The 25,621-nt window shown below is 37.7% G+C and overlaps 1 protein-coding gene across 4 annotated transcripts in view; it reads right to left on the bottom strand.

Annotated features, from left to right (window-relative positions):
* RNF13 (ring finger protein 13) overlaps nucleotides 1-20,279 on the bottom strand; it is a 157,948-nt gene extending 137,669 nt beyond the window's left edge. The window contains exons 1-2 of one of the 4 annotated variants that reach the window (XM_004755528.2): nucleotides 19,507-19,669; nucleotides 9,094-9,200 (exon numbers count right to left, since the gene is read on the bottom strand). The gene's annotated coding sequence lies outside the window, so the exon portion shown is untranslated. Of the gene's footprint in view, nucleotides 1-8,623; nucleotides 8,796-9,093; nucleotides 9,201-19,506; nucleotides 19,670-20,124 lie in introns of those variants that run through there. The other 3 variants (XM_004755530.3, XM_004755527.2, XM_004755531.3) reach the window with 3 other exon arrangements.
* Nucleotides 20,280-25,621: the final 5,342 nt, after the last annotated feature.

Below are 25,621 nucleotides of genomic sequence, written 5' to 3'. Positions count from 1 at the left end.
GCTCTTTCTCTCTGAAATAAATATTTCAAAAAACTTAAATTCCAGCTAGTTAACATACAATGCAATGTAAGTTTTAGGTACAGAAGTGATTCATCACTTAACACACAACACCCAGTGTTCATCACAATCATACTCCTTTCCAATCAAAACTTGTCTCTTAAGTATTGGTTTTTCAAGCAACAAGCAGCTGAACTTGGGTTTTTTGGTAACAAAATCTTGCTAGTTACAAATACCTACCTCTTTTCTCCCATCCCACCCTCTCTCGCCCTTTCCCTAGCTTTCCCCGCTCTCTTTCTTCTCTCTCTTTCTCGATAATTATCAAAAATAGAACATGACTCCATATTCATTGTAAGTATTCTTATAATCAGAATAAGGCTGCATTTCTTCAAAGGAAGTATATAGTAGAGAATATGCTGGAAATTCTTGGGAACTACCAAGCAAATTCCTTAGAGGTAGAGCCATCACCACAATCTCTGATCATATCTAATTATGCCTACTGCTTGACAGGTCATGTCAACAAGCACATGACTTGTCATGGCGCTATTTAATTTGGTTTGCTAGAATCAAGGATTTTTGCATCAATATTCATAAGAAATACTGGTCTGTAGTTTTCTTGCAGTACCTTTGTCTGGCTTTGGATTCAGAATAATGCTAGTCTTATATAATGAGCTAGGGAGTATCTCCTCTTCAACTTTCTGGAAGAGTTTAAGAAGGATTGGTATAATTTTTTTTTTTTAAATATTTGGTAGACTTCACCAGTGAAGCCATCTGGTCCTGAGCTTTTCTTGCTTGGGAGGTTATTAATATTGATTTGATCTCCTTACTAGTCGTATAATATATTCAGATTTTCTATTTATGACTCGGTCTTGATATGTAGTGTGTTCCATGTCAACTAAGTTATCCAATTTTACTGCTTTACAGTTGTTCATAGTATTCTTTCATAATCCTTTTCATTTCTGTAAAATTGGTAATAATGTTTCAGCTTTCATGTCTGATTTTAGTTGAGCCTTCCTTTATTCCTTAAATCTAGCTAAAGGTTTATTAATTTTGTTGATGTTTTCAGAGAATCAACCCTTGATTGTTACTTTTCTCTTAGCCTTGTTTTACAAAACCTGAGCACCCTGGCTGGCACGTGTTCTTGTTGTTATTATCTGTTGTTGTTGTTATTATTATCTGTTATTATTATCATCTGTATGATGATGATGATGATGATGATTATCATCTGTATGGCCGAACAGAGCAAAGATGCCAGTTACTCCTCTAATACTCGTCTGGTATTTGCAAAATTTAAAATTTAAAAATTAAAAATGTCCCCAAGCATCACAGTAAATCTTAACCTCACATTTAAATCTGTGACAGTACTATACAATTCATCTACACAAAATTACAAAATTAAACCTTCATTTTACAAATGGAAATGCATTTAATAAGTGGCTAAGGGCAATAACTTACAAGAAATTCCCTTCCCAAACAACTTTTTATTCTGAAGATGACTCACATTCAACTAGTTCAATGCCAAATAATACTAATCAAACAGCTAATCATCTCCATAGGAAAACCTCTGAATAAGCTCATACTCTAATGTTTTCAAGTTACTTCCCTGAGCATGACCAGCACTCCAAAAATGGACCAAAATACTCTGTTGCTAAAATAATGGTAACCTTTCCTAATTTGCCAAAAGATTTAATGGATAGTAATTTCAATATGCTTTTCTTCATAAATGTATTTTATATTATAAAACGCATCAAAAGAACATACACTATAGCAAGTGCCAACAAAAAAAAATAAGTGAACAGCTAGTTAACTACTCTAGTGTAAAATATGTAATAGCCAAATCACATTTCATAAAATAGATTTTTTTTAACAAATGTGTTAATGGTCATGTACATATATTGTATATATATATGGTACTATAATGTTTCCTCTAAAATACAATAATCGCTTGTTGTATGAATTGAGAACATCAATAACTTCAAAGTGTTCCCTTAAAAGCATCATGACTTCCAAGAGTTTTAACAACTGGGAACTACTAATATAAATTAAATTCCCATAAAGGATGGCTTTTAAAAAATGGTTGAGAGGCTGTCTGATTGAGAGGCTGTCATGAACAAAAGTGTTATGAAAGAAAAAACAAGGCTTAATTAGTTTTCAAGCAAAAATAAGATGCCTTATAGTTCTTTGCAAGAAAACCGTAGGTTGCTCATCTAGTATCTCTAATGTGAAGCCATCCAAACTCAAAGCAAGCCTCATCTAAGACTTTTAACCATTACCATCAACCAAAGCAAAATTTTTTCAGGTTCCAGGACAATGCTTTACAATTTGATTTTTCCAATAAATGACACAAAATGAACAAATTCTTAATTTCAAAAGGTTAGTAAATAGCAAAACATCAATTCTTTCCAACCTCAGGGCCTCATATGTTTAGTATGTAGTCACATTGGCTTTTTTCCCCAGAGAAACAATACTTTACTCTCTACCTCAAAATATCAACTATAATAGAATCAAGGATATTTCTACTGTTAAGTAACAGAATTGATGTCCTGTCCTTCCACAACATATACCCTTAGTCTTATGCAGAAATAAACAATGAGTTCTCCTTTTTTATATGAAACATTATTGAGCATTAGGCATTAAAAATAGAATAAATTGTGGTATGTACATATAATTCTCTACACCAGTGAAAATGAACAACAGCTATATAACACAGATGAATTTCACAACAATAACCCAGAGCCAAAGAAGCCACAAGGGATGCTAACATAATTCCAATCATATGAAGTTCTTTAAAAGACAATGGAGATGAGATTATGCAGAGATTCACATTTAATAAGTAAAAACAAAGAAAAATGAGGAAGTTATCATAAAAATAAGACAATGCGTACCTCAAGGGTAAGAAAGAGGAGTGTGATCAGGGAAAGGGTGCTTCTAGTATGCCACCAATATTCCCTCTATCAACCTGGGCAGTGTGAGATGGGAATTTGCATTATCATTATTCCTTAAAACCACACATAAACGTCTAATGTACTCTGTTTCTATAATTCTAGCCATTTTTTTTTTAAGATTTTATTTACTTATTTGACAGAGATCACAAGTAGGCAGAGAGGCAGGCAGAGAGAGAGAGGGAAGCAGGCTCCCTGCCAAGCAGAGAGCCCGATTTGGGGCTGGATCCCAGGACCCTGAGACCATAACCCTAGCCAAAGGCAGAGGCTTAACCTCTGAACAAATAAGCAACTGTTAATATCCAGACTCATATTCAACCACAGTTACAGCTTCTTCAATGGACAGAAGATGGTATCTGGTAATGTAGATTACTCATATTATTAACATGTACTCCAGCTGCTTATCATCAAGGAAGTTTGGAAAATATGCTTTAATCCAGAATAGCACTTATCACTGGGCCCTGTGATAACAATTTTAAACAACATCCCCCATTGAATCCTTATATCAAGCCAAATTTGGAAAACACTGTTCTCATATATTGGCAAGTAGCATACCAAGTCATTATTCATAAACTTCAAGTCAAAGAGATATGGAGTAGAGAGAGCGAATTAGAGGTAGAAAAAAAAGAGAAATAGGAATACTAACAAAAATACACTTCATAATTCCCTCAAATACCACCGTTGTCCCCATTGTCATAGGTTGCCAACCCAGCCATAAGCCACCCAGCAAACAAGAAAAAGACACTAGACAATGAAATTGCTTTCATGGATATCAGAGTCTTAGGAACCATTTAAGAAAACACAGCAGAAGTTGTTTTCTAGGTCATCAAAAATATCATGCTCAGTATATACTTCAAAGTATCAATCTTCTGAACCAAAATGTTTTTTTAGGATGCTTCACACAAAAGTCACACCATCACTACAAACAGATCAGTAGAGAACTTAATTTTAAGCCAGGTACTCTGCTGAGTATCTGACAGGACTGTTTTCTCATCAAAAACTCAGAAAAGGGGCACCTGGGTGGCTCAGTGGTTTGGGCTGCTGCCTTCGGCTCAGGTCATGATCTCAGGGTCCTGGGATCGAGCCCCGCGTTGGGCTCCCTGCTCCGCGGGAAGCCTGCTTCTCTCTCTCTCTCTCTCTCTCTCTCTCTGCCTGCCTCTCTGCCTACTTGTGATCTGTCAAATAAATAAATAAAATCTAAAAAAAAACAAACATAAAAAAAACTCAGAAAAACCTTACCAAGTAAAACAAAAAACAAATAAAAATGTATAGGAAAGTATCAATTTGTGCTATCATTCCAGAGTCCCTATTTTAGGGACTCAATATCTAGAGAATGACTGAGTAAATGAACCAATTTCCATACCCATTATCTCACCCCCTTACCCTCCCTAATTTATGTAGAATTTCTGAACAAAACGCTGAGCATGCCCAATGACCCAGTAAGCATGAAATCTGGCCTACTATGTTAATTGTGGAGAAGCATGGGACACCAGATCAAGTTAAACCATTCCTCCTGATAACTGTTTCCTTAAAATATCTCCCTGGGGCACCTGGATGGCTTAGTCGGTTGAGTGTCCAACTCTTGGTATCAGCTCAGGTCTTGATCTCAGAGCCACAAGTTCAAGCCCCACTTTGGGCTCCATGCTGGATGTAAGACCAATTTAAAAGAAATAAAATGAAAATAAAATACCACCCCAGAGCTCTATTCCTGCCCTTCTTTTCTGTATACCACACTCTTCCTCGGCAAACGCCTGCAACCTGCCTCTGTACCCACCATGCCTTACTTCTTAGTCCCCTCTATGGTTTGTTTGTTATTTTTTTACTTCTCAGTAATATTTGTTACTTTCTATCATACTACAGTTTCCTTAAATGTTATGTTTATGGTTTAATATCCATCTTTGCTGTAACACTGTAAATTCCTCCAAAACAGGAATTTTAATTTACAAATGTATCACAAGTATTTAAACAGTACAAGGCATGTATTATGTGTTTAATATTCATAAAATGAATGCACACATGACCTCTCAGTATTGTCTTCTACAGATCCTCTGAATGTGGCCACCCCCTAATCATGGTTTAAAAAAAAAAATTAAAACCTTAACCCTAAAAGTATTTTATGTGTACATTTTTTAAAAATGAGTAAATATTATAAAAGAAAACAATTCGTTAATGCATATAAACTCTGAGTGGTAGAACTCTATATGGTTTTTATTTTCTTTATATTTATAAATCTGCATGTTTTAAAACTAAAATAATCAAGACTTTTCTAAAAGTCTATTTATATAATGTATACCAAACAAAAGCCTAAAAGAAAATACATAGAAATCTTAACGAAAATCCATTCCATTTGTTCAAGTTTTCTAAGTGTGCATTACTTTTATACTAAAAAAAAAATAACAAGAAAGCAATAAGGTCTTACACTTCACAAGTCTATTCATGATTTAAAAATGAAATTATTTCGGGGCACCTGGGTGGCTCAGTGGGTTAAAGCCTCTGCCTTCAGCTCAGGTCATGGGTCCCAGGGTCCTGGGATCCAGCCCCACATCGGGCTCTCTGCTCGGCAGGGCGCCTGCTTCTCTTCCTCTCTCTCTGCCTGCCTCTCTGCCTACTTGTGATCTCTGTCAAATAAATAAATAAAATATTTTTAAAAATGAAATGATTTCTTGTGAAGAAAAATGTACAATCAAAAAGGTGTGAAGCAAGGACTATCTTAAGCCGAGAGTTAAATTCTCTGTCATTTCCTCTCTGTAAAGCGTTCAAAATGTTCCCTCCCACGCTATAGTCCTTTCAGATATTACTGCCATGAAGTTCAAAAGTAGCAGCCATTTGGGCTCCAAGGAATGTATAGGAGTTAACAATAAATCACTATGAACCACAGTAACAGCTTAACTCCGATGCCATGGATTACTAGCACCCCACTTCCACTGCCAAGGAGCTCAGCACTGTGCTCACAACCAAAAACATGACCAAACCAATACCAAAACTTCAGATTTTTAGGTCTAGCTCCTGGAACCCTCCAGGAATCAATTTTCTATCAGCAGGGGTTCAATTACGAGACAAACTATAAAGTAAATTAAACGTTTGACAGAAGTAATTAGTAAACGCTGACGGAGTAACTATAAAGATGTTGACAAGGGGTGGCAAGGAGAAGGAAAGATTCTACATTTTAAGTATGTACAGTTTATGTCAATTACAAGTCAATAGTTTTTTAATTTTTTTAAATGAATGTAATTAACTATGATGGAAAATATTTTTCCCTTTTTTCCCCCTCCCCTTTTTCTCCCCTTCTTTTTTTCCCTTGGTCCCCTCTCCAAGGCCAGGGTTTCTCATTGGAGAAGGTATGGTTGCAGCACACTAGAGAGAATTTCACCAGAGTTGGTCCAATGTTGCCAGGCAAGTAGGAACAAGGCTTTGGAGTGCCGGCAAGCTGAGGCTGGTAGGCAGGTGTGCAGAGGTACTTAGGACGCTGCCGTAGGCACAAAGCCTGGAATGCACAGTATCCATGTCAAGAGAACTTCAAGAAACAATTCCCTGAGGTAAAGACAAGCCAAGAATGGTGGTCGCATGTACAGAGGTAGTCAAGGAACTGAAGGCATGAGGCCTGAGATGCAGGACATCCACTTCAGAAGGGCCATGGCAAAGTAGTTACCAGGACTAAACTGAGGCTGCAAGATCACGGAGAGCCTCTGTATTTTGGGCACATGGCTAAGGCAATCAATCACCAGACGTCCTCAACCATGTGCACTGCTGATGGACCATGCAACAAGAGCAAGAAAAGAAAAACACAGGTAACAGGAACAAGGAAAAAAGTCCCTTTCTCTAGTTAAGTTCCCTCTAGCACTCTGTCCCCTCCAGAGTCTGATAAAGCTTAACATCCTGCTCTTTGTAAATGAGAACCACTCAGAGTCCAGTCCTTTATTGTGGAGCAGGTATTGATGGGGGAGTTTGAAGCAGAAAGAAAATAAATTGGTAACTAACATGGTTAACTTTCTGTTCAAGACAGTATTTAAATAAGGCAGTGTTTCTCTCACTTAACAGGAGAAAAAGGAAAATAAATATATGACCATTAGCATGTTGTTAAGGCACAGAATCTGAAAGAACAACTACAGTCTCTTTGAATTACCTATTTTTTTTTTAAAGATTTTTTATTTATTTGGCAGAGAGGCAGGCAGAGAGGGAGAGGAGGAAGCAGGCTCCCTGCTGAGCAGAGAGCCCGATGCGGGGCTCGATCCCAGGACCGTGGGATCATGACCTGAGCCGAAGGCAGCAGCTTAACCCACTGAGCCACCCAGGCGCCCCGAATTACCTATTTTTAAAAGCCACACAAATTTCATATTTTATTCTAGACTATTATCCATGTATGCTTTAAAAAAGAAGTGTTTTCAATTATACAATTGATTGTTAAGTTTATCAGCTTCTAGAGGCTGCCCACATTCTCTGACTTGTGGTCCCCTTTCTCCACCTAGAAAGCCAGCAATGGCAGAGGATACCTTTCACATCAAATTATCCTAAACTCCTCTTCTGCTTCCTTCTAAATACCATACCTGGATAATCCAGGATAATCTTCCTACCCCAAAATCCTTAACCATATCTGCAAGTTCCTTTTATCACATAAGAGAATATATTCACAGGTTCTAGGTATTAGGATGTGGACATCTTTAGGGTCACTGTTCTGTCTATCACAGTAAGTATTCCATTCTCAAACTTTCAAGTTACAGCATTACGGAATCATGGGTTACTATTTGTTCAATGGGTTATAAACTGTTAGAGTAATTATTTTGATGCCTAATTGTCCCCAACCTGGCTCAAACTGGCTTTTAAGTCTTTCTGATAGGTCTCCATCATTCTTGAGCCCCTCCTTGTTTTCTGACTAGATTTTCCAGTCTCATCTTATAGTTTTCTGCCTCTGCCCTAAAACCAGCCATTTATTTCTTCAAGGTAAATATCCTTGTATGTAAGAATCTTACACTGAAGTATTTGGTGGATACAGAGCATCAGGTCAACAACTTACTCTCAAATGATTAAAAAAAAAAAAACCCTCTATATTATTCTTACAACTTTTCTGGAACCTTGGGATTACTTCAAAATAAAAAATATATATTACTTTATGTAAGGACCTATTTAGAAACTGTCCCTGCTCCCCTTTCCCCAGGGGATTTACTTGGAGACAAGTCCCGGAAACCAGCTTCAGGTAACAAAGTCCAGACACAAAGGTGGGTCAGGCCAGGTGGAGACATGGATAAGTGAGGGGGATGCTTACTGTTTCCCTGGTTACCAAGGAGTATGGGCCCCGCCCTTTGGGAGACTTTTTGGTGCCAATCCCAATCAAGGTGTAATAGGCTGGTTCAAATGTCTACTAAGGTAAACTGTAACTCAATTGGTCACCTAGCATCACTGTGGAGTTTCCTGTGTGTGTTACAATCTCACTGGCCTTAAAAGCTAGTCTGTGAAACAGAGAAGGGTCGCCCTCTCTTGTAAGAGGTGCAGCCCCGAAGGTTCGGTTAGATTCTTGATGCTTGGCGCTAAATAAAGCTTTGCTTGACCTTCGCTTTGTATCAGTCTCGCTCCTTTAATCACGGACCCATTATTGGGGCATAACACTTTATTTTAATCATGCCTTCCAAGGTTCAAAATAAATTATTTGAGGCTTGTCTAAATATTAGTACAGAGGATTGAAAATTTACCAGCTATAAAAATCACTTTGGGGGCGCCTAGGTGGCATAGTTGGTTGAGTGACCGACTCTTGGTTTCAGCTCAGGTCGTGATCTCAGGGTCATGAGATCGAACCCAGTGTCAGGCTTAGTGTTCAGTCTGTTTGGGATTCTCTCACTCTTCCTCCGCCCCTCCCACTCCTTCTCAGCTCATTCTCTCTTCCTAAAAATAAGTAAGGAAATCTTTCTTTTTTTTTTTTTTTTTTTAAATCACTGTGGTTTCTCTCAGAAACCCTGACAAATTGAATTTAACTTAAAGTATAACTGCAAAGACTTATAAAGAGAGTTGTAACATAGGAATCGAGGTTCTAATCCTGGTTCCACTGTTCACTAACTTAAGTTAATACCCCTGTAATTAGCCTCTATTCTTTACACATTATTCATCACATTACCATCTAATAAAATGTTTGGGTTTTTTTCCTAATGCTAAAAACAACGCTCACTGAAAAGTGTAAAGAAAATATTGAGGGGAGCGTGGGTGTCTCAGTCAACCAAGTATCAGACTCTTGATCTCAGCTCTGGTCTTGATCTTGGGTGGTGAGTTCAAGCCCTATGTTGAAGAGAGGGGAGACAAGAGAAGACAAGGATTGATTACCATAATGTTAATATTCACAGGTAACATTAGTGTTTGTCCTCGTGTGTCGCAGTTAGTTCTCATGTTCCTTTTAATATATCCTTGATCTTCCAACCACACGTTTAGCTCTTCCTCCTTACTGCCACCCAGTTAATCCACAATGACCCTCATACAACATACAAGGTACAAAAGCCAACCACCTTATGATATACTTCATAACCAGTTGCCAGAATTTCTTAAAATCTAATCCCTTATTTTATACCATTCACTTTATTCACAATGGTTCTGCTTCTCTGACCCAACCATGAGTGACAGTATTTTTTCCACACGTATTTTTAATCATTTGTATCATGTTATATTATGACTTATATGCTTTTTTAGCTGAAAGTTATATCAAACATTTCTCCTTTGTAATAAAATTTATCACAATATGCTAATTGTTTATTATTCCACTTATATAGCTCAATCATGAATTTGCCTAACCATTCCCCAACTCTTAATATTAAGATTAATCCAACTATTGCAATTATAAATAAATCTATGATAAACATAAATATCTTCACACATTTCTGATTATTTTCTTAGGACAAATTCCTAGATGTGGAATCACTATACCAAAGAAACATTTAAGACTTAATACATATTGCCTAACTGCCTTCTAGAAATAATGTTCTATTTACACTTCTAAATCAGTGTGCATTTCATTCACTGATTATCCTTTCCTCATCTTAGTTGATGTTAGGTAAAGTTATAGAACACAAATAGCTAATGTTTATTGAATGATTACATTTCTGGCTAAGTTTTTAGCCATTTTTTAAAATCCTCACAATACTATAATGGATAGAGGTTGATTTTACTATCTTTCCATAAAGAAATAGACTTAGATCAGTAACATAAAGTCCTTATAACAGTGCCTAACATATAGCAAGCGCCTTGTATTTGCTCTTATTTTTAAGTAACTTGCTCAATGACACCTCTTATGTAGTAGAGCTAATAAATATAAGTCTGTGTCATGAAATCCCAGCCTTTCCAGATGATCTGATTATTGTATTGTAATTACTTATGAAGTTGAAAATATGTCTATTCATAAAATTTTAAGGCTAAGTATTTGAAAACTTTCAAGAAAAACTGAGAAAAGTAAACTGATGTGTATTAATGATAATTTATATACTCACATCAGCTTCCATTCCAATCTTATTTTTATTACTCATGGATCTCTAAACCAAATTCAGTGATAAGTCTGGTTTATCCCTAAGGCTTTCTCTGTAACATCACAACTAAGTCCCCTCCAAAAGCTTAAAGAAAATAAAATGTTCTATCTTCTATTATAATGGCCATGTGTAACAGAATACCAGGAATTCACTAGCAGAATTAGAAAATCATTCAACACTATGCTGGAAGGAGATCCTAAACAATTCATATGTAGCATAAACTCACATCAGAAAAATAAAAATTCTTTTATGTTCTACTTTTTTTTAATTTTTTAATATATCTTATCTATAGGATCTAGTTCATATAGGTAAAAAATAAAGTAAATGACTATTAAAAGCAATGAACATTACACACAAAAAAATCAACTGTGTTTCTACACAGCCCCAAAGAACAATCCAAAAATGAAATTAAGAAACCAGTCCATTTAGAAAGATACCCAAAAGAAGAAAATACCCAGGAGTAAATTTAATCAAGGAGGTGAAAGACTTATACACTGAAAACTATAAAACATTGCTGAACAAAATCTACAACTTAAATAAATAGAAAAATATGCCACGTATATAGGAAGACTAAGTATTGTTAAGATGGCAATACTGCTGAAAGCAATTCACAGATCAAAGACATTCCCTGTCAAAATTCCAATAGCCTTTTATGCAGAAATGGAAGTCAACTCAGATTCATATGGTATTACAAGAAGTCCCAAATAGTCATAACACTTTTGGTAAGTGTTTTGAGAACAAAGCTAAAGGACTCACATTTCCTGATTTTAAAATCTTACCATAAAACTACAATAACTAAAATAGTGTGGAATGGGCTTACGGATAGACATAAAGAATGAAGAAACAGGAAGTAAGGTCCAGATATAAACTCCTACATCTATGCCCACTTGAATTTTGACAAAGGTGCTATGACCACTCAATGGGAAAATAATAGTCCCTTCAAGTGGTACTGGACAACTGGATATTCACATTCAAAACAATGAAGTTGTACCCCAAACTCAAAATAAATATAAAAATTAACTCAAAATGGTTCAATGACCTAAATATAAGAGATAAAATGACAGAACTCCTATAAGCAAGTTTTCATGACCTCAGGTTCAGCCATGGAATCTTAGTTAGGGTATAAAAAGCAAGAGAAATGAAAATAAATTGGGCTTCATCAAAATTAAAAACTTTTATGCATCAAAGGACATTATCAAGAAATGAAATGACGGGGCACCTGGGTGGCTCAGTGGGTTAAGACACTGCCTTCGGCTCAGGTCATGATCCTAGAGTCCTGGGATGAGCCCAGCATCGCACTCTCTGCTCAGCAGGGAGCCTGCTCCCCCCACCCTCTGCCTGCCTCTCTGCCCACCTGTGATCTTTGTCTATCAAATAAATAAATAAAATTTAAAAAAAAAAAAGAAGTGAAAAGACAACTCATAGACTAGGAAAAAATGCTTTAAATAGTGTATCTTTTAAGAATCTAGATCTGGAAAGCATTTACAATTCAATAATAAAAAGACAAACCCAATTAAAAAATGGTCAAAAAACTTAAACAGACATTTCTCCAGAGAAGATAATATCCAAAGGGCCAACAAGCACATAAAAAGATGCTCAATCTCATTAGTCATTAGGGAAATGCAAATCAAAACCACAATGAGATACCACTTCATCCCACAAGGATGTCAATAACATTAATTTTTAAATGGATAAGAACAAATGTTGGTAGCAATGTAGAAAAATTGGAACGTTCATACACTGCCAGTGGGTTTGAAGAATAGTTCAGCCACTATGGAAAACAGTTTGGTGAGTCCTCAAAAAAGCTAAACATAGGATGACCCAACAATTCCACTTCTGACATATACCCAAAAGAAATGAAAACCGATTCTCAATACAAATCCTTATATATGAATGTTCACAGCAATAATATTCATAATAGCCAAGGAGCAGAAAAGAACTCAAGTGTCCAACAACAGATGAACAGATAAAGCGTATATATATATACAATAACAATGACTTAGATGTAAAAAGGATACACATATGACAAGGTTGATGCAGCAACAGGGCAGAACCTTGAAAACAGTATGCCAGACACAAAGGTCACACATGGTATAATTTCATTTCTATGAAATTTCTATAACAAATAGGAGTCATCCAGTAAATCCAGAGAACTAGAAAGCCTATCAGTGGCCACCAGGCGGTAGGAGCAGCAGGGAATGGGGAATTACTGCTTAATGGGTATAGCATTTCAACTTGGAGTGATAAAAATGTTTTGGAAATAGACAGAAGTGGTAATTGCACAACACTGTGAATGTATGAAATGCCACTTAATTATTTACTTTAAAATGGTTAATTTCAGGTTATATGAATTTCACCTCAAAAAATTTTAAGGCATTATTATTTATAGTAAGTGTTGGATGATTACAAGCAGTTCTTTTTTGAAAGTCGAACATGTAAATTACAAGCACAGTAACTAGGCCAATAAAGGATCTTTCAACATTTTATGAGTTTTTTTTCTTTATAGGTTTTATTTATTTGTCAGAGAAAGAGAGAGAGCACAAGCAGGAAGAGCAGCAGAGGGAGAAGAAGGATCCCTGCTGAGCAAAAAGCATGATGCCAGACTCAATCTCAGGACCCTGGGATCATGACCTGAACTGAAGCTAGATGTTTAACTGACAGATACCCAGGCATCCCTATAAGGTCTTTAGAAGCAAAGTAAAAATTCAAGTCCTACTTACTCTCTCTCATTACTTGATTTAGAAATATTCACCTATCACAAGGTGGTATTTCTCCCTGGAAGTCCATTCCCTCCTTAAAGTGTAACTACAGTCACATTCAGTCAAACTTTAACAAATTTCTAGCCCTTTAAGAAATGATTCTAAATCAAATTCTTAGAGCTGACCAGAAGTTCTCTTACTTCAATAAGAACAGTATCCCAAAATTTCAGTTGCTTTTTTTCTAATTTATATTAATGTGGCTATGAACATATAAATGTTCTAATATCCAAATATTACATAGTTACAGATACCCTAAAAGCACTGGCCCTCAGATTTTACTGAAGACTAAAAGAGTTAAAAGACTAACTTCCTCAAGTAAGACTATCACTGAAATAACATATCCTCCTTGTGTATCACACTGAGGGTATGTGCTACGGGAATTGCTGTAAATTGTGTAAGACTGATGAATCACAGACCAGTACCCCTGAAACAAATATATGTTAATTAACAAAAAAAAAAAAAAAAAAAGAGGAATGTAAAGGTAGATATGCAAATGCCTAACCAGGTTACTTCCTGCATAAAATTCATTAACAGATTAAGTAACTTTCAGAATAAAGTTCAAAACTAAATTGCAGCCTAGCAGAGAAAGTTTTTCATAAACAGACTCCAGCTTTGTCCCTTGCCATTCATTGCTCCTCAGTCCTTCTCTAACCATATAAATTTCTTCTCATAGACCCTCATTTTGTAAGTGCCTTCTCTACGTCACCACAAGGTAACAAAACTAATTGTTCATCACTCCCATTATCTTTAAACTCCTTGAAGTTAGGGATTATACCTTTCCTGATTTACATACTTAGCACCTGGCAAGAAATCAAAGGCTGTTATAAAATTCAAGTATGAAAGTATGAATAACTATTAAGAACCATTATTAGAGTCTAAAATATTGTGGCTTATTTTTCTTACATAATAGCAAAAAGGGAAACTAATTAGGCCACATTTTGCTTTATTTCTTAAAATTATAATGCAGTCCTATTAGTAACATAACTAGATAACATTAAATTTATAGACCCCTTTTTTTAAAATATCTACTTCATTAAGTATATATTTAGTCTGATTACTATACAGTGGAAGCACAGGATCAGCTCTATTTTATCTTCATTAGTAAAATGAAACATTACAGCAATAAATATTTTATAAGTCTTAAAAGTAAATTTTTTCTTTAACTAAAAAATTCCAACATCATTTTATAAATGAGGAAATGAACAGAAAGTTATAGTTATGTATAGTCAACCAGCTAATTAGTGGGCAAGTTTGGTACACCCAGATTGCATTAATGTTGATGCTTACAACTGCAATATAATCTTATTTCCATTTCAACCTCCTAGGCAAGCAAGGCAGTGCTATTCACAGCATACTTCTCTTTCCCAATCGTCACTCTAGTGAGTACTTGGGTCCTTAATACTTGCTACATTTAGCTGATTCCTTTAAGATCTGGCCCCTACCTTTACACAATTCCATCTCCCTACCATAAACATTTAATGAATACCTGTAATTGTATATTAAATAGATCTAAGCCATTCCATTGAGACGAAGGGGAAATGGGGAGACACACGAGTAAGAATAACAGTCCCTTCTTTCAAAGTGCTCTACAGTATTAGTTACAATCTGATATAATACTCTTATTTAAAATTATGCTTTGAGGCACCTGTGTAGCTCAGTTGGTTAAAGCCCCACTTTTGATTTTGGCTCAGGTGATGAACTTGGGATCATGAGATCAAGCCCTGCCCCTGGGCACTGCGCTCAGCATGGAGTCAGCTTGTCCCTGTCCCACTAGTCCTCTCCCCTCTCAGGCTCTCTCTAAAATAAAAAAAAAGTCTTTCAAAAAATTATGATTTTATAAATAAATAGTATAAGAAAGACCTAATTACATTCTATTGTTAAAATAGACCTTATTTGTCCCACTAGAAGATAAGGTCCATGAGGGCAAAGATTGCTTCTCTTTTCAAACACTAAGTGTGAGCATTGCTAGGTTTCCAAAGTTTTTCCTTCTACTACTATCCCAGGACACAAAATTTCACAGGGAAAACAGTGGGTACATCACTATCCAGTGAGAAATCTGCATTTCTGAGGACCTTCAGGAGTTACATCACTCCTATGAAACTGACCACAGAAGGGGGATTGCCTTAGATCACCTCCTCACAATGGGCTTTTCCCTTTTTATGGAGTACACAAAACTCCCAGCTCCCACTGTACATTTCCAAACAACCAAAAAACTCCTCAGCACTGAAACTAAAATCCCTATCATAAATTCTCCTTCTAACTTCCCTTCCCCAGAACCTGTTCATCATAATCTCCTTAATTCATAAATAACATCTCTATTCTCCCCCAAATTTGTCTTAGGCCCATAGTCAGGTCAGTTCCCAATGTTGATGTCAACATCTTCCAAATCTATACCATTCCTTACAACCCCACCATCATCACTTCTTGCCTCAACTACTATAATTAAACTCCATGGTATTCCTACCTCCAGGCTTAAACTCCTTCACTCCACTTCTGTTTCAGATTCTTATCTATAAAGAGGGCTTCTTTTCAACTTAGAATCATATATAAAATCCTTATCATGTCATTTAAGATTTCCATACTCTATATCAATCTACCTTTACCAGCCTTTTCCTTAAACATACAACTTTGGCAAATCTTCTCTGCTTTCCTATCGCTAATCTCTGTGCTTGGGTAGCATCCTTATGAAGAACTATCTTTCTTCTCCCACCCTCCTCCAACTGCTAATAACCTTTCAAATGAGCATATCCTCAACATAAAAGAAAAAAGGCTGAGGTATGTATGAGTTATTGAACATATTCTGTCCAGTCCTTTACAAATTGTCTTAATCCCCACAAAAACATAATGGCTTAATACTGTATTTTTGAAGAAGGAACTGAGGAAACAGAGGGCCAGTGGAACTTAGCCAAGATCATCTAAACAAGCAAGAATCCAAAATAAGCCCATAGCATTGTTTGTTTGGTTTTTTTCTTTTATATTTTATTTAGGAAGGGAGAGGGGAAGGGAGGAACAGAGGAAGGAAGAATTTTTTTTTTTAAGATTTTATTTATTTGACAGAGACCTCAAGTTGGGGGAGAGGCAGGCAGGGAGAGAGAGGAGGAAGCAGGCTCCCCGCGGAGCCCAATGCAGGGCTCGATCCCAGGACCCTGGGATCATGACCCGAGCCGAAGGCAGAGGCTTTAACCCACTGAGCTACCCAGGTGTCCCAGGGGGAAGAATCTTAAGCAGGCTCCACTTGGAGCGCAATCTCACAGCCCTGATATCATAACCTGAGCTGAAATCAAAAGACTTTTTTAAAAGATTTTATTTATTTAGTTGTCAGAGAAAGAATGAACAGGGGGAACAGCAGGCAGAGGGAGAAGCAGACTCCCTGCCAAGTAAGGACCCTGAGATCATGAGCCAAGCCGAAAGCAAATGCTTAACAGACAGCTACCCAGGTGTTCCAAGGGTCAGATGCTTAACCAACTGAGCCAACCCAGGTGCCCCAGCATTCCTTTTTCTTTTTTTTTTTTTTTTAATAAAACATGGCACAAAATGGACACGCTTTTTTGTCCATGGATGCCTAGGTTCAAATTCCAGTTACTCCACTAAAAATCTGTGTGAACGCCTATGTATTTGTAAGGTCTTCATTTCTTCTTCTATAAGGAGATAACTGTACTACTTATCATTATACAACATAGTGTAAAGCCCCTAGAATTATATTTGGCCCATAGTGAAAAAACTCAGTGTTAGCTATTACTACTGTTGTTGTTATTTATATGTTATAATCTGTAAACTGACAATACTAATTATATGTCCTCATTGTTTCCAAATCAACTTTTAGGTAAAAGCTTTGTAAAGCTTAACAAGGTGGTTTAGATATAGTCGCAAGTATTTACAGAATACACTAGTTTTTAAACAATTATTAAACCATTCTTTATTAAAAGAAATTCACTTGACTATTAGTTCTGTTTCCTCTTTTGAGAAAATACTTACTAGCTTTCTTCCCTTCTTAAGGTCATATGAAACTACCATATGCAATGCCATATGGTAGTAATATGTCAAATGATACAAAGTACTCTTTTGACTCAAATCATTTGCCTTCTGCTAAACATTATTAACTCCCAGGTTTTAAAATGTCCAAAATGACACTTTTTATTTCAACATCAAACATTCTTAGGTCACAGCAACATGAAGTATACCAGCATCTCTGACCATGCCACTTCATTTTATACATCTTAATGGCAAGAACTAGAAAACATAAAATGCTTTAACTAAAAAATATAAACTAATCATGCCCTTATCCTGCCTTAACTTTGTTAAAGTTAGTGCCTGACAAACTTTTGAAAAATATATCAAAAGAAGGATGTTGAATTCTAGTAACAGCTGAGGCTCCTCTCAAAATGCTTGAGAAAAATAAGCTTTAAACAAGGAGAGGTAAGAACTTACTCCAAATCCTTCAGTATTAAACCTCACAAGCCAAAAATTATGTCCACATGATTTACTATTATACATGAAGAAAGCATGCTAGCTGGTTTCAAATAAAGACCAGGTAAAATATACATATTAATAAAACAGTTGTCATTTCTGACACTGAAATATTCAGGCTTCCACCCAATCATTTCAAAAACAAAACAACAACAACAAAAAAAAGAAAACAAAAACTTTGAGGCTTAACTACATGAAAGACATTTTACTTCAAATAACTTCCTAACATTCTTCCCTTATTCACAGGTAATGTCACAGAATTATTAAGTGGCAGAGCTGAAGGCGGGACTCAACAAAATCTGGGATCCACTGTTTTGCCATAATCCACAATAATATGGTATACATTCACAGCTTCCTTTTCATATACAGATTTTTTTTAAAGATTTTATGTATTTATTTGACAGAGAGATCACAAGTAGGCAGAAAGACAGACGTAGTGGGGGAGGGGGAAAAGCAGGTTCCCTGCTGAGCAGAGAGCATGAATCTATCCCAGGAATCTATCCCAGGACCCTGGGATCATGACCTGAGCTGAAGGCAGAGGCTTAACCCACTGAGCCACCCAGGTGCCCCATATACAGATTTTTTAAAACTGAAACAAAACCTTCATAAAATATTTAGTCTTACTCCATAGGATGTCCTCTTATTTTTTTTTTTCTTTCTAATGTTAATGTCAATGCACTAAATGGATTCCAAAATCCATTAAACCCTCATGGAGTCCAAACTACAGCACTGCACTACACTTTTTACCTTCTGTTTAAAATTCCTTTTCACTGCTACAAGTCCAATTTTGTCTCCCTTCAATGGAACTCATCTCCTCAATTAATTAAAAACAGTCCTTAAACTTAAAGATTAAACCCCTGAAAGCCCATCCTTAAATCTTGAATTGATCTGCTTCTCTAGTACAACCCTTTGGAGGCACACCCATCTTACTTATTTATAGTGTATCAAAAACTGCAGATGTTCTCCTTAGAGAACAACAGATCATTGTTGAAAGGAATGCGTTCGTTTTCACTGTTCCTGCTGCATCACTGAGGAACATTTAACATTCAGGCAAGTTTGGGGCAAAAGAAATGGACCTGAGCAGCTGCCCACGGTGCTGAAAAGGAGGATGGAACAGTAATTTTGGAAATGTACTACTGCCAGGTTAAGACAAAAAATAAAGGAATTCACCAAAACTAGCAGAAAACACTCAGTGGCTGCAACTAAAGTTGCCTGAGTGCTTCTGGGATCGCTTGGCTTCAGTGTCTGCCCACTCCTTCACTGGGACAGAGTTCTTCCATCAGTGCGGGTCAACTCCGTTAAGTGCCCTGGCAGAGCAGCTGCCTTTGAGAGGAGAGGGAATGGAATATGTCCCTAGTAGAGTCAGGTCCCACCTTCAACCTGAGCTTCCAGCGGGGGAAGGAAGATTATAAAGAAAGGAGGTGACTGCCCTCCTTTTTTCAAAGGCTACACAGTCCCCCGCAACTTAAGTCAAGTGATTTTGCCCCGGGACTTGGCGGCAGGTACTTGACCAGAAAAGCCCTCCCAACATCTTCCCAGGGTCCTGCCACCGCAGAATGGGAAGGTGAGAAGCAAAACAGATAATCCAACTTTAGTGACATACAAACTCAAAGGGCGGGGGTGGGGGAGAACGGGAAGCGGCCCTCCGAGGACAGAGAGGTTTTTGTTTTTTAATCTTTTGCAAAAAGCCTTATTTCCTCCGCACCCAGCCTGGGGAGGAGCAGCAAAAAGCTCTCCCGGCAGCGGGGTTGCCACAGAGGGCCGGCGAGGGGGTGTGTTCTCCCCGCCAGGCCTTGAGAGGGACAATCCCCTGCCCCGGTATCGAGAGTCCAAAGAGGCGCTTACCTGGAAGCCCGACCCGGCAATCCCAATAGGCTCGCCCACCGCGTCGCTGCGGGAGAAGTCCCTACCCCGACTTCATGACTGAATATCCGCACCGACCCCCGCAGCCGGAATCCGAGCAGGGACGACAACACCGAGGCTAGACGGAAGTCCCGCCCCAAACGCCTCATTGGCCGGCACCAGAAGACAAAGAAAAGCCATTGGCCCACAGACATGTTTGCTAAGGCCCCTTCCCACTCTAACCCAGCGTCTCGCTCCTTGCCCCAGCTGGCAGGGGAAAAAGCCCAGTTCGTGGAGTCGCGTTCTTGGCCGCGTGATCCGTCTTCCCGTGAAGGGAAGAGATGGGCAGGGCGGGCTTCTGCAGCGCCGCTGAAGGATCCGCTTTTTGTCAGGGGAACGAGGAGGCTGGCCGAGGGAACTGGCTGTGGAAGCCTACCCCCTACCATTTGCTCCCAGGAGTGGAGGCCGTGGGGTCTGCAGGGGACCGTACCGAGCGAACAGGGCCGGCCGCCTTGGTCCACTCTGGCTTTGGGACTAGACAGCCCGAGACCCAGCTGGCGGGCTGCCCCTGGGCGGGGCTGGCTCTGGCACCTACGAATCTCTTCCCTGCACCACACTCACCCGACCGGCTGTAGGGGCGAGAATGAAACCTCATCCCCTCTACACGGTGCGCACGCTGAAGTCCGGATGCTGGGACCGAGACCCACCAACGCCTTAAATAGAGTCCGGGTCGCTTTAAAGATGCCAGCAGCCCGAAGGCTGAAAGCGAGTACCCAGACGCCCGGCTCGGGGGCCGTGCTGACGTAAGCATTGGGCCTGACACGCGCCATCCCTGGGACTCAGCAAAAGTCAAACCGTGTGATTAAGCCCTAGGTCAGCCTTTTAAAACCCTAGCCTCCTTTTGGCGAGCCAAAGAAACCCGCCTCCTACTGCCCTTCTGATTAACCTGCGTACCAGGTATTCCAGTCTTAAACCAAACTACTTTGAAACTTAAATGGCCTAGACTGGAACAACAGCACTGATTAACCAGTTGCCAACTAGCCACTTAAAAGAGGCAATGTGGCTTAGTGTGAAGATTGCAAAAGTCCTGAATTAGAATGCCAGGAAACCTAGATTCTGGTCCTGCTTCTGCTTCAAAATGAGGTGCCTTTAAAAGTCCATTCACGTTCTTTGACCTTATGTTTTAAATAACGGAGGTACTTGAGAGGATCATCGCATATAAACACCTGTAGAACACCACTGATGTAACTTGTAACCCTGATTGCTCTGGGGATACCTGAGTGGCTAGGACGCAGAAATGGGAGGAAAACTGTCCCTATTGTGTATGCTTTTATATCCTCTGAATTTTGAATATCGTGAATATTAGGTACTCAGATAAAACTTAAACACACACACAAAAAAATCAATAAAGACTATCAGAGTTACTTTGCTCTCTTATGTACCTTACGACTATATATACTATGTATTCTTAGATTTTCATCAGTTGTGAAAACATTAATACTTAATACAACACCCGCCTTTAAGAAAGTCATAAGTAAATCAGAATTAGGAGGGAGGGGGAGAAAGGAGCAAACAAAATCAGAGTTGGAAATATTACATAAAGGCTAGTGTAATTAATGTAAACATAGTTACAATATCTCTATAAGGATTTCCTTAAATTACCTCAAATTGGTTTTATGTTAAATCAGATTTGTTGAATGACATCAAAAAAAGCAAATACTAATAATGTCCATATTCTACACGTTTAAAATAAGGGGGAAAACAACTTTGTTTATTCCTTAAATAAAAGTACCTTGAGTGCAGAACATTTTTTAAGATTAATTAATTTATTTGAGAGAGAGAGAGCAAGTGCCCACATGAGTGGGGGAGGGGTAGAGGAAGAGTGAATCCTCAAGCAGACTCCCTGCTGTGCTCAGAGCCCCACTCAGGACTCCATCGCAGAGTGGGAATCCAATATGAGCTGAAATCAAGAGTCAGAGGGTCAAGGGACCGAGCCACCCAGGTGGAACATTTTATTCTGACTTTATTCTTCTCTTCAGATGACAATAGGTATAATCCTCTCGGTTATGAACAAGGTAATGTGCTATTTGTACTGGATTCATGAAGAATTGTGGTACACCCTGCAGAAGCAGTTATTCTCCCCACTGTGATGAATGAAGACAAACTGGAAGAAAATAGACTGGGAAAATGTACCAATTGTTTTTAAGTATGTTAAACAGTAAGATTGATAGATATCTTAATAGTAGTTTTCAAGAATATGAAGGGTTAACATGGCACATGATACTAATAGTCACTAATTATCTCCTTATAAAAACAAATAAAAGAAAATGAGCTTTTAGGACTTTGTGTCTAACAGGTTTTATTTTACATTTATTTACATTACATTATTTTATTTTACAGCCTCCTAAAAGTATAAACAGAAAGCATATGAAATTGTAGCATCTCCTACCTCCAAAATACTATAAAACACCAACAACAACTCCAACAACTAAAAAGACAGAATATCAAATAACTCGTTGTCTAAAATGGCCTAGAAGTCATTCTCCATAAGAAGTGACAAGAATGCAGGTGGTGTTTTAAGTGCTGAGATCAACTAGAGACATTAAAATTACCCTAAACATTATTATATTTAGAATCAGAAAAAAATGATAATTTTAGAATCAGATAAACTTTCTTTCATTTTGAAAAGAAAATAAAAGTATTACTGTGATAAAAGAAGGAACAGAGTCCATAAAAATTCCATAGGTACTCATATATGTAGGAGTAGGCACATTTGAAAAAGTACCAAAAAGAACTAAAAACTGTTTTAGGGAGTTTGGGTCCAAAGATTAGAAAAGACTCCCAATTCCTTACCAAGTTCTAAACTAATGAATAAGTTCATCTTGTAAGATAGTAAGTAAAAAGTTTAAAACACAAAAGGACACGTATCAGAAAGGTTTTTTTCAACAAAGCTTATTTGTTTTCAAGGGAATTGAAAAAGATCAGACCAAAAAAAAAAAAGCCTGATTCAGGTTAAATGCCTTAAAAAATTATTTTGTCATTGTTTCCTTTGAGATGAGTTGCCTCCCTTTCTTTATCTAAGATGAATGACAGGGATGCCTGGGTGGCTCAGTTGGTTAAGCACCTGCTTTTGGATGAGGTTATGAACCCAGGGTCCTGTAATGCATCCCACATTGGGCTCCTTGCTCAGTGGGGAGCCTGCTTCTCCCTCTGTCTGCCGTACCCCCTGCTTGTGCACTTGTGCTTTCTCTCTGACAAATAAATAAAACCTTTAAAAAAAAAAAGATGAATAACATACAATTTGAATTTTTCCTTATTTGGGACACTGAGAAGCAGTCTTCTTCTATTTGTTAACAAAGTTATTACTAAATAAGCAAGCAAAAATGTATGTAACATAATGCTATATAAAGATGTAAGAACTCAGTAGTGTGAATTAAGGCAGTTGTTTTGGGAAAGAATTTGGCATTATCTGGAAAGGCTGAAAAAAGAACATTTTCTATGGAACAGCAATTCCAGCCCAGGAACTATACCCTAAAGAAACAAAATAAATTCACATCTAGGTATTATAGTGAAATTTAGAGATGATCAAAGAAAAACAAAGGTTCTGAAATTTTAAAAAAGTATACAGGGGAACCTGGGTGACTCAGTGGGTTAAGTCTCTGCCTTCGGCTCAGGTCATGACCTCGGGGGTCCTGGGATGGAGCCCCACACCGGGCTCTCTGCTCAGCAGGGAGCCTGGTTCCCTCTCTCTCTGCCTGCTTCTCTGCCTACTTGTGATCTCTGTCAAATAAATAAATAAAAATCTTTAAAAAAAAAAAAAGTATACAAAGGAATGGCAGCTGACTTTCTCAGTAGCAACAAAAGAAACCAGAAGTCAATGAAACAATATCTTCAAATACTGAAGTAAAATAATTACAGTTGTCAACCTAGAATAGTCTGCTGAGTTAAACTAGCATTTACCTTTTTTTTTTCAAGATTTTATTTATTTTTTTGCAAAGAAAGAGAGATCACAAGCAGGCAGAGAGGCAGGCAGAGAGAGAAGGGGAAGCAGACTCACCACTGAGCAGGGACCCCCCCACAACAGGACTCGAACCCAGGACTCCAGATCACAACCTGAGCTGAAGGCAGACCCTTAACTGACTGAGCCAGCCAGGCGCCCCAAAAAATGAAATTTTAGATACTAAAATGAGTGAGTGGGAAAATGGCAGTCAGGAGAAATCTGCCTAGTCTCCCTTAACTATGATGTCATATAAACTAGTGCTTCAGAAACATTATTATGCATAGGAACACCTGGGAGTCTGCTGCAAGGCAGATTCTGATTCAGTAGATCTCTCGTGGAGCCTGAGATTCTAAAGTTCCAGCCAAGTACCCAGGTTATACTGGTGATCCTCAGACCAAACTTCTAAATCATCTGTTCCTTTTACAGATTAAATCCATCTTCTTTAGTCTATTGGGGTTTTTTTTTATGTGTTTCTTTGCTAAATAGCAATTTCAAAAAACTGTAAAATCTGATTTTTAGATCTCTTTTTGGTTGACCCAAGAGGGGATCCCTTACTTTCTTGCAAACTCTGCTATCCACTTAAGATATATTTAACTCAATATATCTAGGTGTTTCAGGATTATCCAAACCTGCATGATTTCTTTTCCAGTTAAAATTAAAATAACAGGGGCGCCTGGGTGGCTCAGGGGGTTAAGCCGCTGCCTTCGGCTCAGGTCGTGATCCTGGGGTCCTGGGATCGAGCCCCGCATCTGGCTCTCTGCTCAGCAGGGAGCCTGCTTCCTCCTCTCTGCCTGCCTCTCTGCCTGCTTGTGATCTCTCTCTGTCAAATAAATAAATAAAATCTTTAAAAAAAATTAAAATACAATAACTTACTTTAAAATAAATAAATAAATAAGTAATAAAATATTTAAAAAAAAAACAACTAATGAAAGCTGTACCTTAAATGAATCAGGAATAATATAAGGACAGGAAGTATATTGAGAATTAAGAATTTTTACTTCCTTTTTCCAAACTTGTTTTGATTCTCAAAAAACACAACAGAGCTCTATGACAAATTTTAAAGTTGTAAAAATAAAAGCAGAGTTGTAGATTAAAAATAAATGCTACGATGAGACATCACCTCGTCGGAATAACTAGTATCAAAAAGACAGGCAATAACAGGTGGAGATGTGGAGAAAACCGTTCCTTATGCACTATTGGTGGGAATGTAAATTGGTGCAACCACTGTGGAAAACAGTATGGAGATACTTCAAAAAATTAAAAACAGGATTACCATATGATCCAGTAATTCCATTACTGGGTATTTACCCGAAGAAAATGAAAACACGGGGCACCTGGGTGGCTCAGTCATTAAGCATCTACCTCCAGCTCAGGTCATGATCCTAGGGTCCTGGGATAACATATCGGGCTCCCTTCTCAGCAGGAAGCCTGCTTCTCCCTCTCCCACTGCCCCTGCTTGTGTTCCCTCTCACTATGTCTCTCTGTCAAATAAATAAATAAAATATTTTTTTAAAAAAGAAAACGAAAACACTAATTCAAAGAGATATATGTACTCCTGTGTCTATTGCAGCATTATTTAAAATAGCCAAATATGAAAACAACCCAAGTGTCCATTAATAGATGAATGGATAAAGAAAATGTGGTATATATGATGTGGTATATATATGATGCAGTATATAAATATATATAAGTTATACATGCACGTGTGTGTGTATGTATATATATACATATACATACTTACATACAAGGAAATACTATTGAGCCATAGAAAAGAGTGAATCTTGCCATTTGTGGCAACATGCATGGACCTAGAGGGTATTATGGTAAATGAAGTCAGACAAAGAAAAACAAACGCCATATGATTTCACTTATATGTGGAATCCAAAAAACAAAACAAAACAAATCAACAAACAAACCAAACAGACTCAAATACAGAGAACAAACTGGTGGTTGCCAGAGGAGAGGTGGGTGGGAGGATGGGCAAAATGGTAAAGGGCATTATAATACAAACATCTAATTATAAAATAAATAAGTCAAAGAGATGAAAAGTACAAGGATAGCACGAGCAATATACTCAACAATATTGTGAAAATGTTTACGGTGACTACAAATGGCAAT

Source organism: Mustela putorius, unplaced genomic scaffold (genome assembly GCF_011764305.1).
Source record: "Mustela putorius furo isolate JIRA1106 unplaced genomic scaffold, ASM1176430v1.1 tig00003834_pilon_pilon_pilon, whole genome shotgun sequence".
Lineage (NCBI taxonomy): Eukaryota > Metazoa > Chordata > Mammalia > Carnivora > Mustelidae > Mustela > Mustela putorius.
This window is presented reverse-complemented; position numbering and strand designations above follow the sequence as displayed.